Consider the following 21,069-nt stretch of genomic DNA (forward strand, 5'->3'; position numbering starts at 1 on the left):
CAGGCAAATGAACTTATTACATATGTACACTGAGTAATTTGTACAAGAATAGCCATGGCTAAGTTGTGGAAAAATAACTAAAAACTTGCAACATTCTAAATGTGCACTTAGAATGGATATATTGTGATAAAATCCTACAGTGGCATTCAATAATGCAATATATATGAAATACAGCTACATATAATACATTAGTAGAATATTGAACAAAAAATCCAGACCCAAAAGAACATATATTCTGTTGATTTCACTTATATGAAGTTCTAAAGTCACCAAAATTAAACCAAAGTCTTAACAGATGCTTGCTGGGATGATAAAACTCTAAAGAAATTCATGGCCATAATTACTATAAAATAAAAAGTCAGTATATAGTTAACTTTGGGCGGGGGGTGAAATATTGAGAAGGACCACAAGAGAGGCTTTATTGGCACAAGAGAGGCTTTATTGGTGGTCATTATATTTTCTTTTCCTAGTTGGAGGTTACATGAGTCTTTTTCTTTGATAAATGGAGATTGCCATTTTAATTTTCTTCACTTTTCTCTGTTTGTATTTTTATGTCTAATTATCTCATGATTAAAATGGATAAAAATAAGGATGCCTGGGTGGCTCAGTCAGCTAAGTGTCCTACTCTTAATTTTGGTTCAGGTCATGATCTCAGGGTAGTGAGATCAAGCCCCATGTCAGGCTCTGCACTGGGAGTAGAGCCTGCTTAAGATTCTCTATCTCCCTTTACTCTCTCTCTTGCTCCCTCTCTCCCTCCCTCATTTTAAAAAAAATGGGTAAAATAACACATTACTGATTGGCATTTTTTTTTGGAAGAATAGGGGTACATTTGGATAGAGCTACTTTGAGGACATCAAAGATACTGGTAACATTTTATTTGCCAATCTATGTACAGCATTAAGGGGGTTTATTTCATTATTCTTCTTTAACCACAAAATGTTCCTTATATACACAAGTTGGTGATAATGATATATTTCATAATAAAATAAAATTTAAAAGAGCAGTTAGTCATATATTTGGAGGTTAAAATGTTTTTTCCTGCAAAATACTGCTATAATTCTGCAATTCTTCTAAAGTATTCAAATAATATAATCCAATCATTCAATTTATATGCAAGTTGAATAATTATAATGACATGTATGCAAATGCAATTAAGAGTGCTCATATATGCAAATAACTGTAACTTCCAACTTTATAAATATTTCAGTAATTCCATAACGATAACATTTTTCAGGAAATGATTGCCTATTTCATCTTATTGAAATGTATTATAATTAAATATTTCTTTTATATATATTTTGAGATGGTAAAGATATTCAAGTTTTATTGGAACCCTTAATACATCCTGCAACAATTACTATTGTACAACCTGGAGGGATGGTCAGAAAGACGTAGTTGTCCAGTTAAATTGTTGGCATTAGATCACAAACCTCAACTCACCTCTCAGCATTTGACAAAAATCAGGTACTGGTCTCTCCATACCCCAATCATTTCTATTTTTTTTTAAATTATATCCATGACATTTTATTTATGCTTTTGCCTCTTTCCCATTGTTTTTGTCACACATACTAACTTTAACCATTTCCTCCTCAACTTTACTTATTTCTATATTTCTGACCTCCTTCTGATTTATTCATATCTCTGTTTATTTTTTCAAACCTTAGGCAGCCTAGATATTTTTCATGGTCCTGGATTATATATAAAAACATCATGGATCCTCTCCTTGGTGCTTTGCCATGTTTTGGTTCGAAAACAATAAGAACAATAGGTAAGAAAGAAACTTTTTACTTGTATCTTCTATTATTTAAATATAATCATGTAGTCAAGTCAAATTTTTAATTCTGAAAATTTTGTAATTATAAGCCAGAACAAATTAAATGTATTACATTGTCAATAGGTGTTATAAACCATGGAGAAAAGGGATAAGAACAAATTAATATTAATAGAAAAAAGCAGGCAGCCCTGGTGGCTCAGCGGTTTAGCGCCGCCTTCAGCCCAGGGCCTGATCCTGGTGGGATTGAGTCCCACCTCGGGCTCCCTGAATGGAACCTGCTTCTCCCTCTGCCTGTGTCTCTCTCTCTCTCTCTCTGTCTCTTATGAATAAATAAATAAAATCTTTTTTAAAAAAAGAGAAAAGCTATGGATTAAAGTCTTTTCTAAAAATTTGAAATTGTACATTAATATAATAAAATTTCAGAGAAATTGTTCAGCAAAGAAATCTATTCATAGTTTACTTGAACACAAGATTTTCTAAACTCATTTGACAAATTATTTCATAAAACTGCTCAGTGATGTCTCAATTGATATACATTGAATGCTAAATACTGAATTGAGTTTGTGTACATTTTGCAGTAATTCTATATACACTTTGCAATAATTCTTTACTCTCTTGCCAATATTTCAAGTTCTCAATTTGAACCATGGTCATGATTCAATTAAAGCTCACATAATTCATGTAAAGTTAAGGAATGAAGTCCTTGGATCAAGGATCCTAAGAGAATATTTTGAATTTTAAAATTTTATCTTATATTTTACGAAATACCAAATATTAAGTTGTGTTGCAGCCCTATAGCTATGATACATACAGAGTGGAAGGAAAATCAGCTATAAGACTAATTATGAGTATTGCTACAATCCATTTTGTATTGACAGATAGAAAAATAGAAAAAGAAGGGATGCCTGGGTGCTCAGCAGTTGAGCATCTGCCTTTGGCTCGGGCTGCAATCCCAGAGTTCCAGGATTGAGTCCCATATCAGGCTCCCTGCATGGAGCCTGCTTCTCCCTCTCCCTATGTCTCTGCCTCTCTCTCTGTGTGTCTCTCATAACTAAATAAATAAAATCTTAAAAAAATAGAAAAAGAAGAGGCTAGATTTCTTGACACAAATACTAATTTGCTCCACCCGTAAGAACCAAATGAAAACTGACACAAATTAAAGCAGCAATTAAGCTAACACAATTATTCGTCTCTGAAATGAATGGGATTGAAAGAGATGGGTCTTCCTCTTGATGCTCCAGGGCAAATTATTTATATAGTTCTAAAAATCAATTAAAAATAGTTAATAACGTCTGAGTAAGATTAGTGTGTGTGTGTGTGTGTGTGTGTTTAAGAAGAAACTGTCATATACACTTGGTTTCCTTCCTTCTATGCAATAAGTGATAAACAGCTCACTAGGAAGTGCTCTCCATGAGGAATCAAATGAGTTTTGGTTGGATATTATTTCTCTAGGACCTAGCAAAGTTTTCTGCACCATATAAGTGCTCAATAAAAATAAGTGGAATTAATGAATATACTTGGTAGAGCAAAGCAAATGACCAAATGAAACTACCTTGTTTCATCTATATTTATGACTCTACCGTGTAGCATATTCATCAGTAATACTGATGAGTTATTAGTACCAAGATATATATATTGTGTGCATGTGTATGCACACATACATACACATATATAATCAGCATAAGCATTTGGTAAATTAATAAGCTGGTCTGATGCATGTAAGCAATAGTTCAGTTCTCTGAGGAGTGAACTATTCTTACTCAGGGCAGTAAACATAAGACATCTCAACATCTAATTTTTCAGAACTGGAATAGACCAAATGATCTAGTCTCATAAAAGTGTTTCTATGTTCTACACTATATAGCCTGAGAGTCCTCCTACCCAATCCTCCTTCCTCCCACTCTTCTTTTACAGATGTCAGACCTGCATTGGGGTATGAAAACTCTCTCACCTACTCTTGCTTCTTTGATCTTATCCACATGCCATTTGCTGTGTATAAGTGCCTTGGGCAGTGAACAACACTCAGTTCTGATAGATTGGGAAGATACCCAGGAAATTTCCTTTGGGAAATTTCCTTTCCATTGCCTAAATGGAAATGCTAAATAATAATCAAAGTGATTTCATTTTTAAGGTTCAAAGTTTAAGGAGGTTCCTAAAGCTACTGTAAAAATTATGATCAAGATCTAATGTTCTTTATGGTATTTGATTTTTTCATATTAATATGGCATATTTCTTTATATTTTATTCTTAGAGTATTTTATTTATTTATAGTCCTGTATTATTTCTGAATACTAAACCCTGGTCACATAAATGTATTGTTAATATCTTTTTCAGATTTTGCCTTTTACTCTCACTTTCTTTTGGGGACTCTTTTGGGTATTTACTCATGTCCTGGCTAATTGTTCAGCAAAAAAGTGTAATACATACCATCACCATTATATCATACTACATGGAATTTTAGTATTTACTATTTAGTTGAGCTACTTCTTATTTTAAATTTTAAATATGATATGGATTTTTAGACACTATTAGATATTTTGCATAGCTTAATTCATATTCAAATTACCTTATTATTTTTCTATCAAGTTTATGAATAATTTTAATTAGAGAGTTTCTTGAGTTTACAAGGCAAAAATCTTAAAAAATAACATTTTACCGATTAATTATGTATGTCAATCAGAATACAAAATAAATCATAAAAATAAATTGATTGTTGAAATTTATAAGAATCTATTAACCTCTAATTAAATATGAAATGCATATAACTTTTAGAGAATCTGTAATATGTAGATGAAGCAATAAAGCTATTAAAAAATCTGATAAGTTAGTAGTGCTTAGGAAAAGTACAGACTCCCAAAAATATACCATGAGTATTAAGGCTACTAACACAAATTTCTCTCTAACAGAGCCTGGAATTCTCTATCTTTTTAGACCTGTCTGTAAAGCCTATTATTGAGATTTGCTACATTCATTGGTCATAAATATGTTAATGTAAATTCTTTTTAATGTATTTTTATCTCCGTGAAACCTAAGATCAGAGGAAATGCGGAAAGTTATTTGAATTAACCTCCATATTTTTGCTTACTGTCCTAACTCCAAAACATCACAATCTAATCTGGGAGGCTAAGGTGATTCAAGGGTGTGAGATGAGTGCCTGAAGCAGGGGTAGAAGTTCATGGAGGTTGGAGAGGCGCAAAGGAATTATATAGGAAGAAGCTGAAGATGAATACTTCTTTTTTAAAAAATATTTTATTTATTCACTCATGAAAGACATGGAGAGAGAGAGGCAGAGACAGTCAGAGGGAGAAGCAGGCTCCCCACAGGGAGCCCCATGTGGGACTCAATCCTAGGACTCCGGGATCACACCCTGAGGCAAAGGCAGATGCTCAACCGCTGAGCCACCCAAGTGTCCCAAGATGAATACTTCTTATTTCAATACTTAGGAAATCCCATTTCTCTCTTTTCTCCCTCATGCATCTTTTGGTAAATTTTATGTTAGATCCGGAATAGAGGAGCTATATCAGTAATTTAGCTCAAATACAACATGGGCTAAATGGAATTTTGTGAGAAGAAACTGCTAGACATAACATTGCATTGCACTTTTGAGAAAACCAATTTAGAACCCCAAATAACATACCTATAAATAAGATTTTATGACAAAACCTGTGTACAAACTAGAAGTTGTTCACCTAACTAAAATAAATACTGCTTTTCTTGAAAACAAGACATGACTCTTCTAAACATTTTCTTTATATTTCTAGAATGTTTCAATCCATGTCGTGAAGCATCATAGATACCTGAAGTATTAGATACCTGATGTATTATGAGACAGTTATTCTCTCAGAATAATGTGTTTAGTGTGGGTTGCTACGGTGACAAAATAAATGACACCTGATGTACTGGTGTTTAAAATTGTAATAGGAAGGCCACAGGTTTGTTTGGTAGCTATGATTCAGCCTTACTGTATAAAATGAATGTTCATTATAATCTTCTTTAAAATAATGTTTAAATGATAAAGGAAGAACATTTTCTAATAACCTCTTCAGATTCAATCTGATGACTTTGAAATATGACTGCGAAGTAGAAGTATGAACTTTCTATTTTATTTATAAGTTAATTTCGATGTGGGAAAGAGTATCCCGTTTCAATTTTCGTTTTTGAGACATAGAATCTTGTATTTAGGAAGTATCATGGACTCTTTCATGCCATGGGTATGTTTAAATAAATCTCAGCTCATGAATGATTGATCTTAAGGAATTAGAAAACATCTCTAGGGTGAGCAATTAGATCTCTTTTTATTGTTGAGTTCTGGTTCAACAGGCATGAAATTCTAGGGCATGGATTGTGAGTTACAGTACTCCAGGGTCCTAACTCCATTGGCAAGTTCTGATACTTTCAAAATGAAATACCAGCTTCATATTCAAAATCCCCCTTTGTTCAATGATCCTTGTAATGCATTTTGATGTTTTAATCTCTCAAGTGTTGGTTGAGTCCAGGTTTAGAGAATACCTTCAAAGTTGCCATAGATATTCAGTGAAAAAGATATCCAGTGCATTGCACTATGCAAAAAAGATGAATAGGTTGATGCACAATTAGACACATTTTACATAATTAACTTGCTATTTTTAGTCAATGTTGAGTGTATGAACACCTTTTTTTTTTTTTTGTCACTGAGCTTGTATATAGCCATGTGATTATTTCTAACCAGTGATATATGAGTAGATATGTGATGTGTGTCATTTTGGGCCAGAGAGTTTATTTTTGATGGCCAATTTTCTGGCCTTCTCTTCTCATATTATAGTAATTGTGAAGCATGTGTCAGAATGAGGCCTTTAAACAGCCTGATTTTGTGTGTGATAGCAATGAGCAGAGGCTTCCACTGTCAACCCACATGAGGCATGTAATTAAGAAATAAACTTCTTCTGTTGAAATTAGTCTACATGTTAGGGTAGCAGAACATAGCCTATCTGGCTAATAGAAAGATGGAGATGGATATTTATACAATTACTAGGTAGCTATCATGTAAAGTATACAGGAAATATTTCCTCCTCCATAAAAAAGAAACTCTTTACTGGTTTAAATTTGCCACATCAGTATTTTACACTGTCTAAAAATAAAACAAAGCTAAACAAAAAATAAATAAAAATCACTCAACTTTTTCTTGAATGATCTTTAAAGTCAGTGTGGTAAGCATTTGCATATTTATGTGCATTAATACCAGATTATGAAAATATCAATAATTGGGTTAGATTCAGAAGAAATTTTAACTCCAGCTCTTTATTTCACAAAGATAACTCAAATTAAGAGATTTTTTTAAATAATAAATTTATTTTTTATTGGTGTTCAATTTGCCAATGTACAGAATAACACCCAGTGCTCATCCCGTCAAGTGCCCCCCTCAGTGCCTGTCACCCATTCACCCCCACCCCCCACCCACCTCCCCTTTCACCACCCCTAGTTCATTTCCCAGAGTTAGGAGTCTTCATGTTCTGTCTCCCTTTCTGGTATTTCCCACAATAATAAAAATATGTGCTAAAAGCCCAAGTTTTCTGAAAACTAGGTTACATTTCCATTACTTAAGACACATTTCCTTCATATCACCATCTAGCTGTATGCAGAGAACAGTCCAGAAATGTTGGAGAGGAAGGGGTGTGTTGGCAGGTAAGAACTCTTAAAGAATGTATTTGAAGATCGAGAAGAAAAAGCTATAGAAAGAGAAATGGTACAACAAACTCTACATCACAACACTTTAGAGCTATTCCTGCATTTTTTACGTGAAAGTCATACAATTATTGTTCCAAAGAGACTCTGGTTGGCTATCCAGTCCTCAGGTCCGTATCTCACATGAGTCACAACCTTTTTTCCCCAAACATTTAAATAGCTATTATAAGTTATAATCATATATCAAACTTCTAAGCAGATTAATGTACGCTTCAGAATCTTCAGACAAAATTCTATTTTCCCATTGATAATCTCTGGATCTGTTGGTCTAGTCTTTATATTTTTTTCCAGTAACAAGTAGATGTGTAAGGATTCCCCCCAACACACTGTGCTTCTGCTTTAGAAGAAAGGATACCCCGATTCTTTCAAAACATCCTCAAAATAATGACCTGGGACTAAATTAACATTTCTAAAAGTCACTGAGATTTTCGGATAAAATTCAGTACAAAAGCACCCAGTTAAATTTTATTACCACTTATCAGGATTGGGCTACACTTAGTATGGTATCTGTGCTTTGTTTATCTCTGTTTTAATAGGCATTTCATTGACATTTTGATAGACTCCTCCAGTGCTTGAGGTTATTAAATTCTGTGCTTCAAGTTATTAAAGTCAGAGAAAAGCAATTAAAATCACTCCTTTGATCGTGCATTATTCACTTATTTTTAGCCTCGGATATTGGAGTGGAAAATTTTTAAACGCAAAAGGTTTTAGATAAGTTTGAGGAGATATTTCTAAATAACAACAATAGTAAATCTACAATTATTTTTTTAAACTGCTGTTTAGACATTTTGAAATGCAATTATCATTGATTGTCACTATATATATATGTATGTGTATATATATATATATACATACACACACGCACACATGCATGGCTGCCATTGTTGATACTTGCCTTTCTTCTTTCTTGAAAGGAGGGCAAATTATGTGAAAAATATTATTGACAAATTCAGAAGTTATATGTCCTTGCAACTCTGGCAAGGAAACAACTTCAAATAAGGTTTATTTCACATTAAGTTTTACTTATATTTTATATGACAAAGATTATAGTTCACTCATTCTATGGCAAAGAAACAGTGAGGTGACTCAAGTTCATAACTTGTGTTAACAACAATGATCTTAAAAAACAACAACAATGATCTTAATACCATTCATTTATCAAGATTCTGCTCTATTTCAAATTCTGTATTATGAATTCTGTGTGTGTGTGTGTGTGTGTGTGTGTGTGTTGTGCTTAAACCTTATAATAAATTAAGAGGCAAGTAGGGTGATTTCCCTCTAGAAGTGAGGAGACTAATGCTTAAATTGGCTAAAAACATCCCACTAATAAATGGCAGAGGCACAATTCAAATCTAGCTTAATTTTATTCCAGACATATGCTGTGATAGTTTGCTACCTTGTCTTGCCAACCTTGTCTGTTTTAAAATTATATTCAAACATTTGTAATGATAATAGTTGGTATTCCTAGAGCCTTGACTTTGCACCACGCACTGCTATCACCAATTCAGATGTATTAACTCATTACTTCTCACAACATCCCAGTTATTTTACAGATAATGAAAGGTATAGAGAAGCTGTACAATTTGCTAAGTTAGTACAGGTGGTAATTGATGGAACTAGGATTCAAACTGATTCCTGAGTTTGTGCTTATAACCATCATATTTACGCTGATTATTGCTTTTGTGAATGCCAGGTAAGAGCTCTCTTCAAGAATGGTAAGATGCCATATGAATATTTTACCGTTCACATTCCTATCTTCTTATTTTTAATCCCTCCCGCCTTCTTCGATACCAGTCTACACAGTCTCTACATTTTATATGTTCTAGTTCTTCTGAACGTAGTGTTGACCTGAAGTGCTGTTTTATTTTTTTTTTTTTATTTTTTTTTTTTTTACTATTTTTTTATTTTATTTTATTTATGATAGGCACACAGTGAAAGAGAGAGAGGCAGAGACACAGGCAGAGGGAGAAGCAGGCTCCATGCACCGGAAGCCCGACGTGGGATTCGATCCCGGGTCTCCAGGATCACGCCCTGGGCCAAAGGCAGGCGCTAAACCGCTGCGCCACCCAGGGATCCCTGAAGTGCTGTTTTAAAAATAAAAATGATTTGTAGGCCATGTGACTTCTCAGTGAGTAAGAGTGTCAGGAGTATATAGCAATTTCTGCCAAGGATGCAGGAGGGTAGAACTGTGTTTCAGTTGTCATTTAATTAGTGTAATAGCCATAAATCATTACCTAAACTTAAACAAAAATGATTTAAGTAATTCTTAAATTACTTAAATTCATGCATTTATCTTAAATAATGTTAATCTAGCTCTACCTGGACACTTCAATTCTAAATTCTAGATTTCCACCTATTCTTAAATACCCAGTCTGTCCCACCGTCCTTGTTAGGGTCCACCTGAACATCTGCTCCCAGAAAACTACTGTCCAGTCTGGAAACCAATTCCTGTAAGAAGGGGACTCTGCTTTCTCTTGACAATTTCACTTTCCTTAGCTTGATGTTGTAACTTCTCTATGATAATGGCTTTCTAAAATGAGGAATACTCACCTCATTAATCCTAGATCCATTACTCTGTGTTTCACCATTCCCAAATAACATCCTGGCTTGCCAGGTTGAGTTTCCTCCAGCCGCTCTGATTGTCATCTCAATCTCATTGTTATTGCAAATGCTACTCAGATGACTTTCATCAATCTTAGCATATGTTTTTAGACATCAATAACTTGTCAGCGTCTGTTTTAAAACTTGCTGCTCAGACAAACAAAATATCAGTGCAGAGCCCAGTGATAATTTCTCAGTATTTCCTTGAACTTTACATGAGGCTTTTATTGCTATGACCAAAAAAAAAAAAAAAGGCATTAGACTTTGTAGCAGCCCATATCATTTATGGCTCATAATGAATTTACTTTTAAACAAAATACACACAAAAATTGTTATAAAAGACTTAAGCATATAGTTAATTAAGTTTAACACTTAGATTAATATTAACACTTTCATACATATTAAATATTAACAAATAATTATATTGAACATTTTTGTCTGATATATTTTTTTAATTTAAATTCTGTCAGCCATGCCATACCTATTTATATATTTGTATCTTTTGCAAATATATTGAAATTAGTTTCCAGTAAAATGGAAGGGGCCAAATCTAAGTTCTTTGGCATGACCCAATACCCCTTCCATCCAGCCTAACGTTGTACTATCAATGAGTTATCTTTAAACACTAGTTGTCCACCAGGCCCCTGGTTGCTAGTGATGTTACTCATGCTAGTAGACAAGTATTCATTGAGTGTTTGCAAAGGTTCTAGCCCAAGATCATTCCCGTATATAAATAAATATTGGGAAGTAGACTGATTTTTTATTCAGTTACACATAATTTTCAATCTCATCAATTTTCAAAGCAAGAGACTAATACAGCCTCTTTCCTGGTTGGCATGTAAAGTATATAACTTTATTTTTTAACCAAAAATGGGACAAGATGTTCTGGGACCTTTCAAAGAATATAATCTTGAAATCATTGATTAATTACATCTATCCAAATATTAAGTGAATGAGACTCTTTGTGAAATATATCCTATACAATTTACAATTCTCACTGGCCCCCATTACTTGGGTAATAGCCAATTGGTGTGTGAACACATATGTACAAGTTAAATGAAACCCCTACATTATATTCAAATTTATTTGAATATCCTTTGTGGGGTTCTGTAACATACCTATAAAATTCTTAAAATCATAAGTGTACCAAATAACATAGAGAAGGCCTATAAGACTAATTATTCTAAAGTAGTTCTGTGAATTTAGACCCTCCATTGTTTGCTAAATGCTTCCATTCATTTGTTATCCCAGAGGATTTATTATCCTAAATGAGCATTGGTATGATTGCTGATATTACAGAGGGACATTATGTGAAATAGTTTGATGAAATTCATCATTTTAATATAGAAATGATGGTAAGACCATATTTTTATACTTAATTCATATTTTCTTATGAGAATCACAAAATAAATATCTGGTAAGTTTTAGAACTTGAGTAACTGTGTTTCTTTCTCCTGGGAGAATGGGGTACTTGTCAGTTTCTCTTGTGTGAACCTCCCAAATATAACAATTTGGTTTTTGCCTCCTTCCTAAATTGGCTACTAGAAATCATAATTTCTAATTTTACCTATAGAAAATCTGCAGGAAGCATGGATTCCTGTCCCATAACTTCATCTTGTATTTCTTATCTTTTTTGTAATTATAGTCTTCTCATAGCTTACTCCAGGTGCTTATTCATATTTTATCTGTGTTGCATTAAATTATTTATGGAACAAACCAGAGTAGAAATAAATAATTAAGTAATTAGGCCAAGAAATAAATAAACAAAGTGCCTATTATAGACAAAGTATAAATCATGACATTTGCCTAAATCAGTAATATTCATCAAAATTTTCAGTGATGATGGAAATGTCCCACACATGGATTTTCAAATATGCTATCCATTAGCCACATATAACTGTTTAAGTACTTGAAATGACACTATTAGAAGTGAGAAACTAAATTTTTTATTTTAAGTAATTTAAATTTTTTGTTTAAAAAGCCACATGTGGTCTGTGGCTACCATATAGGACAGCAGAGGAAATCATAATGCTATTCATTTTACAGTACTTCACAAATTAAAGCACCTCATTTTTTTGTAACTTAACCAGTTTCTAAGTGAAATAGTTTACTATATATATATTTTTTTAATATTTCATTTATTCATGAGAGACACAGAGAGAGGCAGAGATATAGGTAGAGGGAGAAGCAGGATCCCTGTGGGTAGCCTGATGTGGGATTTGATCCCAGGACTCTGGGATCATGCCCTGAGCCAAAGACAGATGCTCAACCACTGAGTCAACCAGGTGCCCCTACTATATATTTTCAAAATATTGTTCCTCTAAAATTGATGGACTTGGGGGAAAAGTGTCAATAAAAATGTAAAGTATTGACTCGCCTCTCTAGCAATGGGATATGTTTTTCAGTTTGGCTGACTCGTTTGTTGTTTCATGTTATTCTGGAGTTTTTGGTCTGTTTTAATCTTGAGAAGAATATCTTCCTTCTCTATTTTTCTTGTGTTTATTCCTTCCTGGGGGTTGGTGAAGTTGACCCTTCTGGTGTGAAACAACCTATATCTTTCCTATTTGTGAGGATATCGAGGCCTGGGGGTTGTCAGGAGCTGAACATTTACAAACATTTTTTGCCAGATTTTTCTAGCCAACAGTGACCTGGTATCTAGTGTAAACCAGTGGCTCTCAAAATAGAGCCTGCATCAGAATCACCTGGAAGGCCTGCTCAAAATCACATTGCTGGACCTCACCCCTAGAATTCAGATTTAGTAGATCTGGCCTGGGGCCTAAATATTAACATTTCTAACAAGTTCCAGGTGATGCTGATACTGCTGGGCCAGGAGCTACACTTGAGCTCCATTGCCCTATCTGCTTATAGATTTCACTTTCAGGGGCATCTGGCAGCTGCTCACTAGTGCCATAAAACTTTTTGAGTACAAGCAGAAAAGCATTATAAACCGTGGCCTATGAATTAGGATACCTGTAATCTGGTCCGAGTGTTTGTTCTGGAATGTGTACATTGTTTCTGGGAGGTGTCACATTATATTAATATGTTTTATTTGATTCTGAGGTGTATTGTATATAAATATAACTAATAGTAGTTGAATTACAAAGCTTGTGAGTGATTTGCTTACATTTAGAATGTGGATTTAATGATATAATACCTTAAAGGAAAATATAATAATATTTTATTGAGCATATTATTATTATCAAGAGGTATACTAAGTCCCATTTATACATGCTTGCATGATCATATTTAATGCATGCACTATGTTTTTTGTAAACACGTTTTAGTATTTATAGTTTGCCCATAAAACAAGGAAAGCTTGAAGAGCTGAGTCCGTCATTTGCCTATGAGCCACAGCTGAAGGAAGCTGTGATTCACGCTTTAGAGCCCACTCTCTTAGCTCCTGAGCAGATAAAGGATAAAGGTAAGATTACCAAGATCTGTATAATCAGACAAATGGTCGTTTTCTCAGTGTATAGAGTTATGAAAATTAAATTCAGAGTTATTTGTGGGGACATTAAAGGTCTATGTTGACATAGAATCAAATCTTTTCATATATTTCCCTGAAATAGCTAGTAGTTCTTTGATAAAGTGTAGAAATACCTTGTTTGTCAATATCTTATTAACTTTACAATGTTATTAAACTGATATTTGAGTAAAAATCTTTTACTATGAAGAGAAATTCTTTTTAAAACCTAGTTTTCAACTGCTGTGTGTGAAAACTCTTGCTCTGCAAGGGAATTAAAGAGATACATAATGTGTTGAAATATAATTTTTTGCATCAACAACTTATCAGAAGCATGTCTTGATTCCAATTTTTATTTCTATGGCTCCAACATGAAGAAGATTCCTAAAATGATATACTTTTAAATTTCAGATTTTTTTTTTCCTTTTTGAGTTAAAATTAATCTTAAATAAATCAGTGGAATTTTGGTACAATAGTTCTTAAAATGTGTGAACTTATTTCTAGTTTAATCCTTTTTATTGGTGTTGTATTATCTATAACAAAATATGAGGCACTTAACTGCATCCATAAGCCTTAAGATAACCTTATTAAAAGTAAGTTTTATTTACTTTTAAACAGAATATTATTTAATTTACTAAATAATAATGACATTTCCAAGGTGACTTTAGGAATAGAAATGGGAAAATCACTTCAAGTGGCTAATCATTCAAAATTATAAATCATGATTTTTCATATGCACTGTGTAGAATATGCGTAACAAGTATCTGAAAACAACTTTATATAGGTATATCCTCAAAAAAGTAATTAAGTCATTGCTTATAACATCATAAAACTGCAGACTTCATGATGCCTACCTTTGGGAACCACTGAGAGTTGTTAAACTCAACGGTGAGATTTTTATCTCATAGTCATTAGGGCTATTGGAGTAAATATGACTGTATTTGTGATATGTAAAGTAGCAGTATAGTATATATGATTTCCTTTTTTGCAAAAATAAAAAATATTCTATAACGTAGGTAGGCAGCTAGATGATTTCTAGAGTAATAGGCAAAAAGTAAGTAAGAGGTAAATCTCCTCCAGTGTGTTGCGAGCAAAAAATTCCTTCAGTTTATGCCTTTGTAAATTTTCTTATTTTGCAATAATACAACCATGAATATCCTTATCTATAAATCTTCATGACAAACCTGAATTTTCCTTAATAAATTCCTATATTGTAATTCTAGGATATAAACAGTATTGAGTAAAACATTCCTTACACAATGCTGTATTGTTTAAGCTACCACCAGTAAATACCTAATAGAGAATTCTTCTGCACTCATAAAAAAGTTAATGTTCATTTTTTCCTATTTGATGTAAGAAAAAAATTTCATGTAAATGAATATGTTTGTGACACTTGGGGTGATTGAAGAATTTTTTGCTTATTCAAGTAATTTGCAATTCTTCAATTATTAATCAGTAACATGATTGAAAGATTATATTATGTTCCAAAAAGTTGAGTACTAACTATATTTTGTTCTACTTCATATTTGGAAAAATGTAAACCTTCTATAATGTAAATAAGATACTTAGAGTTAGGGTTCTAAAATGTATTACTCAAAAGGATACTAAAAATAATTTACCCAAAATTCTTTGGTTTATAGATTAGGAAAGTCCTATCCAGATAAGACTTAACAATTCCTATATTATAGAAGTTGCCAGATACAAAATTAACATCAGAGCTTGCTATCATGGTCCATTGTCTTTTCCCTATTCCAGGATCTGTCTCTAGAATATTCATATTATCAAAAAATTTTAAGCTCTAAGTGAGTAGATGATGGTGAGGCTGTATAGTGCATATGTCACCTTTTATTTTATTTTTGGTGCTCTGAATGATTATATATATCTTGCGCATTGTGCAGATCTTACAAAGTGACATTCTCAAATAAGCGCTGAGCTTTCTTTCTTTTTTTTTTTTAATTAGTAGCTGAACTGGAAAATGCAAGCTGTCAAATATGTGTTTCTTTTTTAATACTCTAAATAGAATAGCTTCATATTAATTACGTGGTAGCAACCAACTAAACGAATTACATAAGGAGAGCAGAACTCAAAATATTCTATATTTAAGAGACCACACAAAGACCTAAATGAATCCAGAATTGGTGTATTTTCAAGGAAGAATGATACTGTATTTTAAAATAATGTGATTTTGTCTTAAATTACTCACAAGCTTTGGCATTTATTCATTCCAATAGCAAAGGACAAGAATATGAAGGAGAATAAAACCCCGATAAACCAGAAGGAAACATTTTATACTATTTTATTGGGAAATAATTGCCAGTAAATTTAACACCCTTGAACTCTGTACTTCACATTTAATCAAGATAAATAATATAACAAACTTAAACATTTAGAAGGTATTTTACAATATCGGTAGACAGATCATTTCGGGCTATCATCATCTCTGAGAAAAGAGAAAGATTGAGTTATTTACCTGTGATCTCACAATAACACAGTGAAGGTAAAATTAGAACCAGGAGGTCCTTGGTCAGAACCTTGAATTGATTCTGTGGGTTTTGCTTTGCTAACTTGGCATTTGCAGTCTTTTCCTCACATAAAAACAGTAGTTCCCTGGCTATATGCATGTAAGTAACTAGATAACTAGGAAAAAGAGTTTTTAAAAATTACTTTAAGTAGAAATCATGAAAATAAAAGTACTTAATTTTGACAAAGCCCAGTTTATACATGCAGACCATGAGATTTCAAGAGGTTGTGATTTTCTCCATCCTATTACAAACTGAGTCAGTACTTAAATGTAGGTTTTCTTCAAGTTCATGTTATTGACCTAATGGAAATATTTAGTTGTTTTCTTTTTTTCTTTGCAAGTGGTCAAAACCTAACCTCCTGGCTTAAGTTAAAAATTGAGGGGCACCTGGGTGGCTTAGTGGTTCAGCATCTGTCTTTGGCTCAGGGCGTGAGCCCAGGGTCATAGGATCTAGTCCCACATCGGGCTCCTTGCACGCAGGGAGCCTGCTTCTCTCTTTGCCTGTGTCTCTGCCTCTCTCTCTGTGTCTTTCATGAGTAAATAAATAAAATCTTTTTTAAAAAAATTTGAGGCTTTTGTTGGCTCATAGATTTTAAGTAATAGATGAAATATTATTAAACCACAAGAAGTACGGGATAAATCTGCAAGTGACTAAAACACTCAGATGGCCTATGTTTTTCTTCATTCACACACGTAGAAAGGCATTTGCCTTTCTCTGCAGAGTGGTTTCATTCTCTTCCACTAGAGACTTTCTCTGTATGATGGGGAAATGGCAATACCCAGGTTCTCTCAAAAGTCTTCTTGCTTGTTAACAAATATTTATGTCTAGACTCCCCAAGGGCATAGAAAGTATATACCTCCCTGTATATACTTCCTTTTCTGTCTTAGCACTCAAGAGCTTAAGCAAAACTCATTAAGTGAACATCTAGTTATGTATTAATTGTAAGAACATGAGTTACTATCTGTTCAGCATCCTCTATGTGATCAATTCTAGGCTAGATTATTTATATTTTTATTTCTCGTTTTCTAAAAAACCCTGAAGGTGAAGCATTACATTCTACTCTACTGATAAGGAAGCTTTAGGGAGGGGTTGAGATTTGAACTCAATTCAATGCAAACCTAAAGCCTGTCTCTTTCTATTTTATCTAATAAGAGATTAGTGTTTATCAGGTTTATGGTTTGCTTTAAATAATTCATTAGGCTAATTTTATCATTAACCTCTTCTCCACAAAGACTTTGAATTTTCAGCTTTTGAAAGACAATGCAGAGGTGTATAATATCAAGCAAGATAATCAAGTTTTGCTGAAATTAAGGTTATAGTATTCTTTTTCTTAATACGTGTAGTATATTAGAGAAGTCATGATATTTCAGATTTTAAGGTGATTTTAATACTAAAGCATATCAGGATGCCTGGGTGGCTCAGTGGTTCAGCATCTGCCTTCAGCTCAGGGCCTAATCCTGGGGTCCCCGGATTGAGCCCCACATTGGGCTCCCTGTGAGAAACCTCCTTCTCTCTCTGCCTATGTCTCTGCTTCTCTCTGTGTCTCTCATGAATAAATAAATAAAATCTTTAAAAAATTAAGTATATCAAATGATAGTAATTTCAGGAGGATAATTTTTAAAATTTATTACAATTCTATGTCAATAGGCTGTATGTCATTGAATTTTTAGCTACCATTTTTATTAATGCTAAAAAGTATGCTTTCTAAGCACAAAGTAAGAAAATCTATGGAAGAAAAATACAGATTTTTAGTAAATATAAGATAAAACATTTAGTATACAAAGATTTGAGTAGTATAAACATATTTTTATAACTTCAAACACAATAAAAAAAGGAAATAGTACCTTCTATGTCAAAAACTATGGTTCATAACTCTCATGTGGAATTTGAGATGAAATGACATTTTGTTTTGTTTGATTTATGTCACTACAATGGTAGTTTCTTTTTTTTAACTTACTGGCAAAATAATCTCAAGTGACATTCTTAATTTGGTTAATAATTTTATATTTTCCTAGTGTCTAGACTTAAAGGCAAATAATAAAGCAAATATAAATAACTTTTGAAATAATTGCTTCGAGTGATGACTGTCTTCAATGTATTAGGTGAATACTCAAGCCATTGGCTTGAGCTATAGTTTCCATCTATGAGAATGGAAGATATTTGTCTCTGGATATTTGCCCAGAGTCTCAAGTCACAATGGAATTTTACCAATCCATGCATGCTTTCTCTCTCTCACTTAAATCACAACCATCAGTGTTGTAGCTAAAACCTATCCTTCCCCAAATGAGGAGCTGATCAAGGCAAGTATGATAAAAAATGGCAGGCACACATAGAGAGTTAGACATTTTACCACTTTCAAACAGAAAATGCTGGATTTGTCACCAATATGAATCCTGACATGTGTAGTTATGGGGAAAGAGATTTTTTTTCTGATCTATATCAGTATCTTACTCATAATTTTTGAAAAAGAATATAGAAAGAAGACCTCCTACTCCTATTCTGTTTGTAGTTGACTTCTTGCAAAGAAATCCTGTGGTTTTCTTCTGTTTTATGAATACATTAGAATGCTACATGTTAATGGTAATACATAGTAAGTTAAAATTTGAAGTCATGAATTAAACCACTAGGAAAAAATAGTCATTTTCTCCTCTAGGCCAATCTTTCAATGTTTTTGAAATTCCTAAATTTCAAAATTACCTAATTTGAATTCCGAATTTTTTTTTAAAGATTTTATTTATTTATTCATGAGAGACACAAAGAGAGAGGCAGAGACACAGGCAGAGGGAGAAGCATGCTCCATGCAGGGAGGCCGATGTGGGACTCAATCCCGGGTCTTCACAATCAGGCCCTGGGCTGAAGGTAGTGCTAAACTGCTGAGCCACCCAGGCTGCCCTGAATTCAGAATTTTTCACAACCAACACAAATACCTCAGATGAGTGAGAAGAAGTTTATGACAGAGGACACTACCATGCCAATTTATTTAGAAGAACCTTGAATCAAACTTCCTTTTTTCCCCAGATTCTCACCAGACCTGCACTTCTCACTGGGAAGGGTAGTCCTGAGGTAATATATATATATATATTTTTTTCCCCTATTTGCTTATTTTGTGGCAACAAAGAGATTAAAATCCATTTTTCCCTGATTTGGACATATGTTGTTCATGGTACCATGTACTATATGTACTTAATTATTCTGCCTTGACCCAGCTAACTGCAAGAAGCATCAAATCATATTTATGGTAATCAGTGTAAACACAGATACAGATTATGAATTACAATGTTTTTGATGTTTTGGGAATTTATGTTCTGTCTTAATAATGAAGTCAACTTGATTTTTATGATCTGTTTTTAATCAGTGCAGTTTTTAAAATTTAATCCATCAGCTTTGTGTCAGATTAATGAGTTTCAAAGACTTACAAAGGGTCCATGACTCATAATACTTCTGTTAACTGCTTGCTTCAGGGTTGATGATTCATGCTAAACAATAGCAATTAGATTCCTTTAATTTTTTAATCTAGAATAAAGGTTGGAATTCATTCTTTAATAGCTACTTATGTTTATTTACAGCTCCTTACAGCCATGTTTTTACCCTTCCAATTTTACAGATGAAGGATCAATGAGGTTAAGTGCCTTGCCCAGCACCACCCAATAGGTGAATTAAAAGCTGAGATTAGAATTTCAAATATCAAATCTCCCTGTAAGTCATTGAGCCATGCTGCCTTGAAAAACATTAAAGAGTATCTTTGGAAATTTTTTGTAAGAAACTTCAAATTTCATGATAAAATTTAAATATTTTTTTCAAAGGAACTCCTTTATGAGAACTATAAATGTACATAATCAAATTCAATGTCAGCTTTTAATTAACTTATAACAAAATGGCTAGCAAAAATTTTAGTAGTATAATTCCATTTAGATTAAGGATACTTAAATGAATGTCTTTGTTTCATAAAGAAGATAGGATTTGCTCACAAATAATGGTTATGAAGTTGGTAAGTAGGACTATAAATGTTCTTTTTACCCAGAAACTACATTCAATTTTTGTTAAATACATTTACAGTAGATTATATTATGATGAAGAGGATTCTAGGCTTAGAGACTGCTAATTTGGAGCCAATTTCCATCCATAAAAGGCTAAGCATTAATAAACTGAGTTGTAACAGATGACCTCTAATTAAAAATAAATCATATATTATAAAGTACATTTAAAAGCTATGAAGTGAACCCATTTTTGTGTGAATAATTATGTCCTTTAATGAATGACTTAATAACACATAATATGATTAGGGGAAGATTCCTACAGTACAATCATTGACTCACAGATGACAAACTCAGAAGATATTAATGTCTTCTAATAGAATCTTGATTGTACAGCAGAGATCAAATATTTATCAGTTCTTTCATTAAGTTTTTGCTTTGACTAAGATAGTACATCTTTCCCAGATAGACTGCCTCTGCTTTATTGTATTTCACAGCCATGCCCAATGTTCATTTTGTGCAGTACACACAGAATCATATAATTTGAAACTAAAATTTGGGATCAGTTAGTCTGTTCTTTCATTTTTCAGTGATGAACCAGAATTTCAGAGACCTAGAATTACCTTCTATGGATTACACAGTCTGTAGTTTTGTCATTTTCTGTAATCTGGATCTATATTCTGAGTGACTGCAGGAGGCATGATTCTACTAAGAGTTCACTTCTCAACTAACTGGCTTCATAAATATAAATTTAAATATTTCATCAAAATTTGAGAAAAATTATGGCAATTTTTTCTTCAATTTTTTGGTCTCTACTTTCATTCTTTTCCTTGGGGACTCCAATTATACTTTTATTTCTCTAATTTTCCCCACAGTTCACTGATCTTATGTTTATTTCATTTTGAATTGTTTACGTTACTATAGCTTCATTTTTTTTTTTTTTTGCAGATTTTAATCTGTTGCTAATCCCATCTATAGCTACACTAGGAAATAATTGATTAAAAATAATGGGGT

General features: G+C 33.0%; 1 long non-coding RNA gene across 1 annotated transcript; it reads left to right on the plus strand.

Annotated features, from left to right (window-relative positions):
* Window positions 1–1,315: 1,315 nt before the first annotated feature.
* On the plus strand, window positions 1,316–7,436 carry LOC112661135 (uncharacterized). The gene is made up of 3 exons (XR_003137448.3): window positions 1,316–1,464; window positions 1,665–1,768; window positions 7,383–7,436. It is a non-coding gene; the product is annotated as an uncharacterized LOC112661135 (long non-coding RNA).
* The last annotated feature ends 13,633 nt before the right edge of the window (window positions 7,437–21,069 follow it).

This window comes from Canis lupus, chromosome 23, assembly GCF_003254725.2.
Source record: "Canis lupus dingo isolate Sandy chromosome 23, ASM325472v2, whole genome shotgun sequence".
Taxonomy (NCBI): Eukaryota; Metazoa; Chordata; class Mammalia; order Carnivora; family Canidae; genus Canis; species Canis lupus.